Raw genomic sequence first — 11,820 nt, forward strand, 5'->3', positions numbered from 1 at the left:
GTAATCACCTGATTCTCAGCCACTTAAATAAACAATCCAACAATCACATCAGCCAAACAAGCACGGTGTAGCAATCACTCAGAGTATTACCAATCCCCCCCCATCACACAATGCAGCATTGTCATCAAAACCGATTATACTGCCTGTCTGTTTACGAGCGTCCCTCATAACCCTCGAGGGTTGCACGGTGGTTAGCACTGCCGCCTCATAGCGCCAGGGACTCAGGATCCCTGCCTTGGGTCACTGTCTGTGTGGAGTCTGCACGTTCCCCCCCCGTGTTTGCGTGGGCTTCCTCCGAGAGCTCCGATTTCCTTCCACAGACCACCCCCCCGCCCCCAAAGATGTGCAGGTTAGGTTAGACATGCTAAGTTGCCCCTTAGCGTCCCAAGGTGTACAGGTTGGGACATTAACTGGTCAATGGGAGGTTACGGGGATAGGGCCTGGGTGGGATTTATTGTTGAAGAGTCAGTGCAGGCTCGATGGGTTGAATAGCTTGCTCCTGCTCTGTATGAATTCAATGATTCTAACCCAGTACAGATCCCTACCAGACCACACATCATGACCAACACCGGAGTGGTTAAACACTGGACCGGATTTCAAGGCATCAAACCCCAACCATGCAACAGTTTGTGGAACGATACTAAAGATGTGTAGGGAAGGTGGATGGGCCATGCTAAATAGCCCCATAGTGTCCAAAGATGTACAGATTAGGTAGATTGGCTATGCTAAATGTGCATGGTTACGGGGATAGGGCAGAGGGGAGAGCCTGGGCCTCCTGATGGGCCAAATGGCCTCTTTCTGCACTGTAGGGATTCTACGGTTCTCATGTGAGCACAACAGCATCCAAAATACAGTAAAAACAACTTTTAATTTTCTAATCCATCTGTCTCCTTGAGAGAAGAGAATCTGTAGCTCCAGCTCTACTCAGGCCTACACATGGCTTCTAAAGTATCCTCGGCCTAAAACTCCACTCGGGTGGACCACCACCTTTCAGGTTGGACAGTAAATGTGGCTTTGCCAGCTTTCCTCTTTTTGTGAGGCAAGACATCCGTAAATCTACACTCAATCTGTCCTTATTCCTGCACACCTTCAGGCAAGAATGGCTCATTATTTTAAACTTGAGTTAAATTCATAATTTGTGGCCATTTGTGATTTGATTTCTTATTGTCACATAGTGAAAAGTATTGTTTCTTGCATGTTGTACAGACAAAACATACCGCTCATAGAGAGGGAAAGAGAGTGCAAAATGTTACAGTCATAGCGAGGGTGTAGAGAAAGATCAGTTTAATGCAAGGTAGGTCCATTCAAAAGTCTGACAGCAGCAAGGAAGAAGCTGTTCTTGAGTCGGTTGGTACGTGACCTCAGACTTTTGCATCTTTTCCCCCCGATGGAAGAAGGTGGAAGAGAGAATGTCCGGGGTGGTGGGGTCCTCAATTATGCAGAGGCAGCAAGAAGTGTAGACAGAGTCAATGGATGGGAGGTTGGTTTGCGTGGTGGATTGGGCTACATTCCTGACCTTTTGTAGTTCCTTGCAGTCTTGGGCAGAGCAGGAGCCCATACCGAGCTGTGATACAACCAGAAAGCTTTCTATGGTGCATCTGTAAAAGTTTCAATTGTGCGAGAGGAAAATACACAAACAAGAAGCAGGAGGAGGCTGTTCGGCCCATCGAATCTGCTTCACCATTTAATAAGATCGTGGCTGATCAGATACTGGCCTCAAATCTGCATCCCCAGTAACCTAGCACTCCCTTGCTCACCAAGAGTCTACCCATTTCTGCCTTTCAAAATATTCAAACGCTATTTCCATTGCTTTGTCAGGAAGAAAGTTCCAGCGATTCACCATCTTCCAGTGAAAAAGATTTCTCCTCATCTCCGTGTTAAATGGGCGACCCTGTATTCTTAAACAGTGACTCCCAATTCTAGATTTTCCCAGAGGAAGGAACAGAGAGCATGGTGGCACAGTGGTTAGCACTACTGCCTCACAGCGCCAGAGACCCAGGTTAATTTTATTCATTCATAGGACATGGGTGTCGTTGGCTGGGCATCGCTAATTACTCTTGAACTGAGTGGCTTGATGCGCTATTTCAGAGGGCAGTTGAGAGTCAACCATATTGCTCTGGAGTCACAGGTAGGCCAGACCGGGTAAGGATGGCAGATTTCCTTCCCTAAAGGGCATTAGTGACCCAGATGGGTTTTCCCAACAATCGACAAGTTTCATGGTCATCAATAGATTCTTAATTCCAGATTTTTTTTTTATTGAATTCGAATTCCACCATCTGCCGTGGCGGGATTCGAACCCGGGTCCCCAGAACATTAGCTGAGTTTCTGGATTAATAGTCTAGCGATCGTACCACTAGGCCAAACAGGTATATAAATAATAAATCCTCTCACAGCCAACAAAATAAATTCTAGTTGTGGTCCCAGCTGGTCCTTGGAATGGGTGAAAATCACAGAGAGAGAAATTAAAAAATATAATTGCTGCTGATTAGTGAGTCAACGTGCGACAAGAACATCTGGAAGAGCTCCACACAAGTGAAAATGGATCCTTTATTCCCTTGCCACAACACCATCCATTTGCCAACTTTGAAGTCTGTGCCACGAGGGAGGGAGCGGGGGGGGGGGGGGGGGGGGGGGTGGTCTGCTGGCTGGGGGTGCGGAGGAGCGGAGGCTGTAACAGCTGAGAAACATGTGTTAAAGGCACCACAACACAAAGCTCTACAAAAGACTGAAACAGCGACGGAGGTAGGGAAACTGCAACAACATGAAACAGAACTTCAAACCCGCCAGCACTGGCAACAATCAACCAGATTCACAGCCACCCACTGAACGCGCTTGTGTCTTCCTCCTGAAATTCGCGCACAATGATTACTCAAATCAGCCTTTGTGCTGGAGAAAATAAATTTTACGCACTGCTGCTGACAAGGAAGGGGGGGGCTTGTACTGATGCCTCACAGCGCCAGGGACCCGGGTTCAATTTCCAGCCTTGGGTCACTGTCTGTGTGGAGTGGGCACATTCTCCCCATGTCTGCGTGGGTTTCCTCCCCACAGTCTGAAAGACGTGCTGGTTAGGTGCTAAATTCTCCCTCGGCGTACCCGAACAGGCGCCAGAGTGTGGCGACCAGGGGATTTTCACAGTAACTTCATTGCAGTGTTAATATAAGCCTACTTGTGACACTAACAAAGTAAACTTTGCTGAAAGGGAGAATAGTGCTCATGCAAATCCACTCAATAGCACTCTCACTTCTACCTCAGGAATGTAGAACACTACAGCACAAACAGGCCGTTCGGCCCACAAGTTGCACCGATCACATCCATACCTACCAGGCCACAGAACTATCTATAACTCCCAATCCCACGTACTCATCTAGAAGTCTTCTAAAAGACCCCAGCGAGTTCGCCTCCACCACCACCGACGGCAGCCGATTCCACTCACTCACCACCCTCTGAGTGAAAAACTTACCCCTGACATCTCCTCTGTACCTGCTCCCCAGCACCTTAAACCCGTGTCCTCTCGTAGCGACCATTTCAGCCCTGGGAAATAGCCTCCGAGAATCCACCCTATCGATTCTAGGAAGGTGTGGGTTCAGATCCCACTCTCCAGATTGGAACACAATCAAACTAACTCGCCCGTGCACTACTGAGGGACTGCTGCACTGTCGGAGGGGGTGCTGCCTTTCAAATGAGACACTGAACTCTGAGGTGGAGGCAAAAGACCTCCTTGGCACTACCCAGAGAAGAACAAAAGCTTCTTATGTCCATATCATTAGATATTTCACAATAACGTAATAAAGCAAAATCTGATACCAAGTTACCTATGATGACATGAGGACAAGATGCTTGGTCAAAGATAATGTTATCGAAGCAGTGTCTTGAGGAGGAAGGACAGACAGCGTCAGAGATGTTTAGAGGGTGCCCAGGTTGAAGGTCCGATCACCAATACCGGAGCCATTAAAATGGGCTCAAGAGGTCAGAGTTCGCTGAGTTCAGATATTTGACCTGCTGTGGGGCTGGAAGAGATTATTGTAAAAAGGTGGGGCTACAGAGGGATTTGAAAACAAGGAAAAAACATTCCTCAACCAGGATTCAACGTAGGACAGCGGCAAATGGGGAACGGGACTCGCTCCGAGTCGGGGGGGGGCGACAGGGGAACGGGACTCGCTCCGAGTCGGGGGGGGGGCGACAGGGGAACGGGACTCGCTCCGAGTCGGGGGGGGGCGACAGGGGAACGGGACTCGCTCCGAGTCGGGGGGGGGGCGACAGGGGAACGGGACTCGCTCCGCATCGGGGGGGGCGACAGGGGAACGGGACTCGCTCTGAGTCGGGGGGGGGGGGGCGACAGGGGAACGGGACTCCCTCCGAGTCGGGGGGGGCGACAGGGGAACGGGACTCGCTCCGAGTCGGGGGGGGCGACAGGGGAACGGGACTCGCTCCGAGTCGGGGGGGGGCGACAGGGGAACGGGACTCGCTCCGCGTCGGGGGGGGGCGACAGGGGAACGGGACTCGCTCCGCGTCGGGGGGCAATCGGGGAACGGGACTCGCTCCGAGTCGGAGGCGACAGGGAAACAGATGAGAGGCAATGGGTGGGGGCGGATTTTACAACCTCGCTCATCCTGATTCTGTAAAATCCCACCCGAGGTCAACAGACCTTCCCACTGTCTGTCCCAATTCCCACGGTGGGCCGGTAAAATTCCAGTGAATATCTCCAAGACCGAATAGCTGCCCAACACATCGCTGCTGGTAGATCACAGCTCTGTGCAAATCAGCTCCTGTGTTTGATACAACACTGAACGTACTTCCCACCTATCCCGTTGAGATGCTCTGAGATTGTGAATGGTGCTGTATAAATTCAATCTTCCACAAATTTCTTCTGCTGTTAGAGACTTCGGTTTACATTTGACAAAGCTTACAGACCTGTTAAAGAATGTGCCTCTGATTGTAATGGCCCATGACTTCATAAACGGGCTAATTGCAGAATGCTGTGTCTACAGTCACTCCACAGAGCTTCATCTGGGATTATTTATTGTTGCTTAAAGGGAGTGGAGCCAACTGCAGCCCAGAGAGTTCCACTGGATCTCTGGCCCTCCTGCTGTGTCATGTGCTGTTATTCTTTAGGATCGACCCTTCAGAGGGTCATCAGTCAGCGGTGTCAGGCTGCAGGGACAGCGTGACCTGTTGTTGACCACTTTCCAGACCCGATACTCTGTGATACTCTTTCCATACTTTCCGCAGTCCAACGGGAAACTAATTTGGCTGCGAGGCAACATCACGTGGAAACTAGTCCAGTGTAAGTGGAGTTCAGTCAGTCCCGAGATATATTTAACTGGCTCAGACCCTAATCTTCCCCATCCCCCAACAAGGGTCGATGATTTGGGTCTTGAATAAAGCAATAATGTTCATTAATGTCCAGACAGTGCTGAACTTTAACAAAAAGTTAAAAAGGTAACAAAATCCTATCAATGTTAAACATCACCCCCTCCCCCCCAATCCACATCACCACTTAACACACATTAACCAAACTTAAACAAAAGCATGTTGGCACAGTGGGTTGGCACTGCTACCTCACAGTGCCAGGGATCTGGGTTCAATTCCCAGTCGGTGTGGAGTCTGCATGTTCTCCCCATGTCTGCATGGGTTTCCTCTGGGTGCTCCAGTTTCCTCCCACATTCTGAAAGATGTGCTGGTTAGGTGGATTGGCCAGACTAAATTCTCCCTCAATGCACCTGAACAGGCACCAGACAGTGGTGACTCGGGGATTTTCACAGTAACTTCATTGCAGTGTTAATGTAAGCCTACTTATGACTTTATATAATAAATACATTTTAAAACTGTAGTTTCTCCAGCAAGATTTAAATGTCAACTCACATCCACGGGTCTATCACTGTGAGATACACATCTCCACAGTAGGAATTACCCAGTAGAATGGTTCTGCAGGCAGTTCCACTGCCCATTCAAGCTTATATCACTCAATTCAGATACAATGCTAACTTTCTGATCCATTATACCCTATTGTATTCTTAAACATGATCAAATTCTTCTCTTTATCGCAGTTGACAAACACCAAATCTCTGAACCTTGCACTCTGCAAGAGCGCTGAAAATGTGGATCAATGTGGCAAGCGGCTGGAGAGGAGGATTGTGGGATAGACTGTAGGGGCTGAGAGACTGATCGCTATACGGATCAGCGATGGATCATTGTGCAGAGTTCATATCTCGGAGTCAGGAGGTTGAGGGTTCAAGATGCACTCCAAACACCTGAGTACATCCTCCAGGCTGCTGCAGGGCTGTGGGAGTGCTGCACTGTAGGAGCTCCAATCTTTCAGGCCAGCAGGACTAGGGGGCACAGCCTCAAAATAAGTGGGGGGCAGTTTAGATCAGAGTTGAGGAGGAACTTCTTCACTCAAAGGGTGGTGAATCTCTGGAATTCTCTGCCCGTTGAAGTGGTGGCGTCTACCTCGCTGAATATATTTAAGTCACGGGTAGATAGGTTTCTGATAGACAAGGGAATTAAGGGTTATGGGGAGAAAGTGGGAAAGTGGAACTGATCCACTTCAGATCAGCCACAATCTTATTGAATGGCGGGGCAGGCTCGAAGGGCTAGATGGCCTACTCCTGCTCCTATTTCTTATGTTCTTAGATGTTAAGGGAGGGCCCATCCGCCCTCCCAGCTGGGTGAAGTGTTGGGATGGGGACTATTCACAAAATCAGTACAGGAGGAAGCCATTGTGTCTCTGCAACAGCTATTCAGCTAATCCCACTCCCCTGGCTTTTCCCCAGAGTCCTGTGATCGCTGTGTGAATCTGTCTCCACCACACTCTCAGACAGTACATTCCAGATCCTAACCACTCGCTGCAAATCAAAGATTCTCCTCATTCTGCCTCTGGTTCTTTTGCTGAGCTCCTTAAATCTATATTGTCTGGTTCTCAATCCTTCCATCAATGGGAACAGTTTCTCTTTATCCACTCTATCCAAACCACACACACTTGTGAACAGCTTTATCTAATTCTAATTTCTAATAGGAACTCCAGCTTCTCCGCTCTAGCCACACTGGAGTTCCTCATCCCCGGAACTGTTCTTATAAATCTTTTGTGCACTCTCCCTAAAGCCTTTACAAGCTTCCTAAAGTGTGGTGCCCAGAATGGAACGCAATAGTCTAGTGAAGGCTGAACCAGTGTTTTCTGAAGCCTCATCATAACTTCCTATACTTTGTACTCTATACTTCTATTTATACAGTTCATTATCTTGTCTATATGCTTATTAACCACCTTCAATACTTTGCGTCCATATAGTTTACTTATTTATTAGTCACAAGTAGCCTTACATTAACACTGCAATGAAGTACAATGAAATTCCCCTAGTCGCCACACTCCGACACCGAGGGAGAATTTAGAATGGTCAATTCACCTAACCAGCACGTACTTGGATTGGAGGAGGAAATTGGAGCACCCAGAGGAAATCCAGGGAGAATGTGCAAAGTCTGCACAGACATTGAACCCAAGCCAGGGATCGAACCCAGGTCCCTGGCACTGTGAGGCAGCAGTGCTAACCACTCTGATACCGTGCTGCCCCCACCCACAGCACCTTTAGAATTGTACCCTATGTTATATGTTATAGAGATTAAATAGACTGGGTCTGTACTCAGAGTTTAGAAGGATGAGGGGGGATCTTACAGAGATGTATAAGATAATGAAGGGGATGGATAGGGTAGAGGTAGAGAGATTCTTCCCACTCAGAAAGGATAGCAGGACTAGAGGGCACAGCCTCAAGATAAGGGGGGGGACAGTTTAGATCAGAGTTGAGGAGGAACTTCTTCACTCAAAGGGTGGTGAATCTCTGGAATTCTCTGCCCGTTGAAGTGGTGGAGGCTGCCTCGCTAAATATATTTAAGTCACGGGTAGATAGGTTTCTGATAGACAAGGGAATTAAGGGTTATGGGGAGAAAGCGGGAAAGTGGAACTGATCCACTTCAGATCAGCCATGATCTTATTGAATGGCGGGGCAGGCTCGAAGGGCTGGATGGCCTACTCCTGCTCCGATTTCTTATGTTGCCTTTTCCTTATTCTTTCCACTGAAATGTGGAAACACCTCTCCGCATTAAATTTCATCTGCCACATCCACAGTCCACCAACCCCTGTCCACTTGACATCTACCACTATCCTCCTCGTGGTTAGTTTTGTGCCATCGGCAAATTTTGCGCGTGCACCCTCCACCAGGACACTGACACAGATCACAAAGACCAGTGGTTCTCGTGCTAACTCCTGGAGAAGACACGACTGACCTTCCTCCAGTCTGTAAAACAACCATGGCCACTGCACCAAAATGCTGCAAATCTGCACTAATGCTGGGATATCTCAGCAGGTCCGGCACCATCCGTGACGGAAGAGGTGATTCCGAGGCCGCACTCTCTGTCCGTGGGAACGGCGTCGCGTGCTCGAACTCCGGTGAGCGCGGGTTGCGCCGGCGAGTTTCCGAGTTCCGAACTTCCAGCCCCCTTGTCGGGGGAAACGTTGTGAGACAGCAGGAATCTCTCATTAATATATTAGCTCGTCATTGGCAAGCACCCCCCCCCGCCACTGAATACTCAGCAGGCGTGGTGTGGCATCACATCAGTGCCATCTACAACAGGTTCACCTAGACGTCAACCTATCATGGGACCTCCCAGGGTTGTAATGGTTCGTATCGCCTCCCCAGAGGAGGGGGAGGGGGAGGGGGAGGGGGGGGGTGCGCAGGGCCAGGCGGTGGGAGCCTCATGGGGAAAAGGGTTGGGGGGGGGTAAATTCATGTAGATGTGATGGTGGTTGGGAACGGACAGAGGAACAGGGAACGCCAGCGATGGCCACTGGGCGAGGGCATCGGTGGGTGCTGGCTCTGACCGTAGAGGGGTGGAGGGGGAGAGGGGGTGAGAAGGTGGGAGAAGGTGCCGATGAAGAGGGACGGGTGGGAGTGGGGAGTGGGTGGGGGGAACGCTGATTCTGGTACTGGTTCAGGAAGGAGTCCCTGAGATGTCTGTGGTGGACAGGGTGGGGGTGTGGGGCGGAGAGCGGGGATGGGGTGGGGGGAGGGGAGATGTTGACTCAGGTACTTACTCAGGTAAAGATGGCACCTTGATCTCAGTTCAGCTGGCTTTGAGGTGGTGTTCAGACCCCATCCCCCCAGTGTGAAGCACAGCTCCTGGATTTTTCTTTTGGCAGTGTTGTAAGATCTGGAGAGAAAATTTCCAGTTCCTCTGGAGAGAAACACACTGGTTTACTTGCCGGAAACAACACTCTACCATTTACCCAGTGGTAATGTTTTGAGTCCAGTATGAATTTGCTCACTGATGAGGGGTTCAACTCGAAATATTAACCCTCCACAGGTGCTGCCAGACCTGTTGAGGTTTTTTTCCAGCATTTATTTTCTAAGCAGTCCCATCACTGAACTAACTGGCTGAGCTGCCAACACCCTCTTGTTATCAAATCCCTACAGCGCGGAAGGAGACCATTCAGCCCATCGAGCCTGCAACCACGACAATCTCACCCAGGCCCTATCCCTGTAACCTCACCTGCTAACCACCACCCCCCCCCTCCCCCGACACCAAAGGGTAACCGAGCACGGCAAATCCACCTAACCCGCACATCTTTGGACTGCGGGAGGAAACCGGAGCACCCGGAGGAAGCCCACGCAGACACGGGGAGAACGTGCAAACTCCACACGGGCAGTGAGTGACCCGAGCTGGGAATCGAACCCAGGTCCCCGGCGCTGTAAGGCAGCAGTGCTGACCCACCGTGGTTCAACTTCTGGAGTCCACCACCACCACCACTACCACTACTACTCCACTCCACTCCACCAACGTTACTGCCACAGACGTTCTGTGGGATCTTGCTGTGCACAGACTGGTCTGCCTTGTTGCTTCCAGCAGGGACGTTGCGAAGGCGCTGCTTGCTTCTGCACCGTCCCGGAGGCGCTATTCAGATGCAAGTTCTTGCTTTTAACAGGAATGTTAGGGTCAGCACTTTCCCAGCCAGGAGGAATGAGTTTCTGCAGCAGTAAATCCCTGCACTCTGCACTGGGGAGGAGGAGGGGGTGGATATCACTCAGTTCCATACCTGTCAGTCCCGGGATCTCTGCGGCTCCACAAGAAGCGGCTCCGGCTGCAAATACCCCCCCCTCTCGCTTTATCTCGGGGGGTCGGCGGCTGTGGATCCTCCCCGGGACCTGTTACACCGACAGTGTTGGGCGCCGCAAACTTGCTCAGTAACTTGTATCCAGCTGGCCGGCACTGGGGGACTGAATCAGTGTCCCCGGGGCTGGGGGACTCAGTCCCGGAGTCCTGTCTCTCTCCGGGCACACAGCCCGCACTGCCGCTAACCCAGCTCCGCTCCCTGCCTGGAACCTCGCCGCGGGCCGGCCCCCGCTGCCTCCCTCCGCAATCTCTTAAAGGGAACCCGGCCCGGGACAGGCAGCAGCTCAGAGACCACCCCGTACCCGAGCCAAAAATGCCCTCATAGTTAGCCCATCCCACCCCCATATCCCCAAAGTTACTCCATATCACACCCTATAGTTACCCCATATCCCACACCATAGACCACCCTTATTTCCCCATAATTAACCCATATCCTGCTCCCACATCACACCCATAATTACCCCACACTCCACGCCAATGGGTACCCCAATATTCCCACCCCATAATTACCCCAATATCACACTCCATATTACCCCAAAATCACACCCTGTAATTACCCCAATATCACACCCCATATTACCCCAAAATCACACCCCATAATTACCCCAACATCACACCCCATTTTACCCCAATATTCCCACCTCATAATTACCCCAATATCACACTCCATAATTACCCCAATATCACACTCCATACTACCCCAAAATCACACCCTGCAATTACCCCAATATCACACCCCATATTACCCCAAAATCACATCCCATAATTACCCCAACATCACACCCTATTTTACCCCAATATCCCACCCCATAATTAGCCCAATATCCCACCCCTAATTACCCCACATTCCACCCCAATGGTTACACCAATATCCCATCCCATAATTACCCCAATATCACACCCCATATTACTCCAATATCCCACACCATAATTACCCCAATATCACACCCCATATTACCCCACTATCAGACCCCATCATTATCTCAATATTACACTCCATAATTACCCCAATATCCTGCCCTCATATCATACCCCAATATCGCCCCATAATTACTCCAATATCCCACCTGCATGATTACCTCACCATCCCCACTGCATAATTACCCCAATATTCCCCATAATTACCCTAATATCCCACTCCCATAATAATCACAATATCCCATCCCAATAATTACTCTGATATTCCCTATAATTACCCCAATATTCCGCTATTGTTACCCTAATATCCCAACCCCATAATTACCCCCATATCACACTCCCATAATTACCCCAATATCACATCCGCATTATTATCCCACTAACCCACATCATAATTACCCCAATATCCCACCCCATAATTTCCCCAATATTTGCCCCACATGATTAGTCCATTATCTCGCCCCCATAATTACCCTAATATCTCACCCCATAATTACCTCAATATCTCACCCCCATTTTTACCCCAATATCCCACTCCCGTAATTACCACAATATCCGACCCACATAATTCTCCCAATATTCCCCATAATTACCATAAAATTCCTCTGCCACAATTACTATTAATATCCCAGCCCTAGAATTACCCCACGCCCCACCCTCATATATTACCTCAATATCACACCCCGATAATTGCTATAATATCCCACCACAAATAGACTCAAAACTTAAAAAAACATAATTACC

At 49.8% G+C, this 11,820-nt stretch overlaps 1 protein-coding gene across 2 annotated transcripts in view; it reads right to left on the reverse strand.

Moving 5' to 3' along the window:
* Positions 1-10,311, reverse strand: part of rassf8b (Ras association domain family member 8b) — a 129,632-nt gene extending 119,321 nt beyond the window's left edge. The window contains exon 1 of one of the 2 annotated variants that reach the window (XM_080207183.1): positions 10,082-10,311. The gene's annotated coding sequence lies outside the window, so the exon portion shown is untranslated. Of the gene's footprint in view, positions 1-3,812; positions 3,877-10,081 lie in introns of those variants that run through there. The other variant, XM_080207184.1, reaches the window with a different exon arrangement.
* Positions 10,312-11,820: the final 1,509 nt, after the last annotated feature.

This window comes from Carcharhinus amblyrhynchos, chromosome 19 (assembly GCF_965287045.1).
Source record: "Carcharhinus amblyrhynchos chromosome 19, sCarAmb.v2.hapA, whole genome shotgun sequence".
In the NCBI taxonomy this organism is placed as follows: Eukaryota; Metazoa; Chordata; class Chondrichthyes; order Carcharhiniformes; family Carcharhinidae; genus Carcharhinus; species Carcharhinus amblyrhynchos.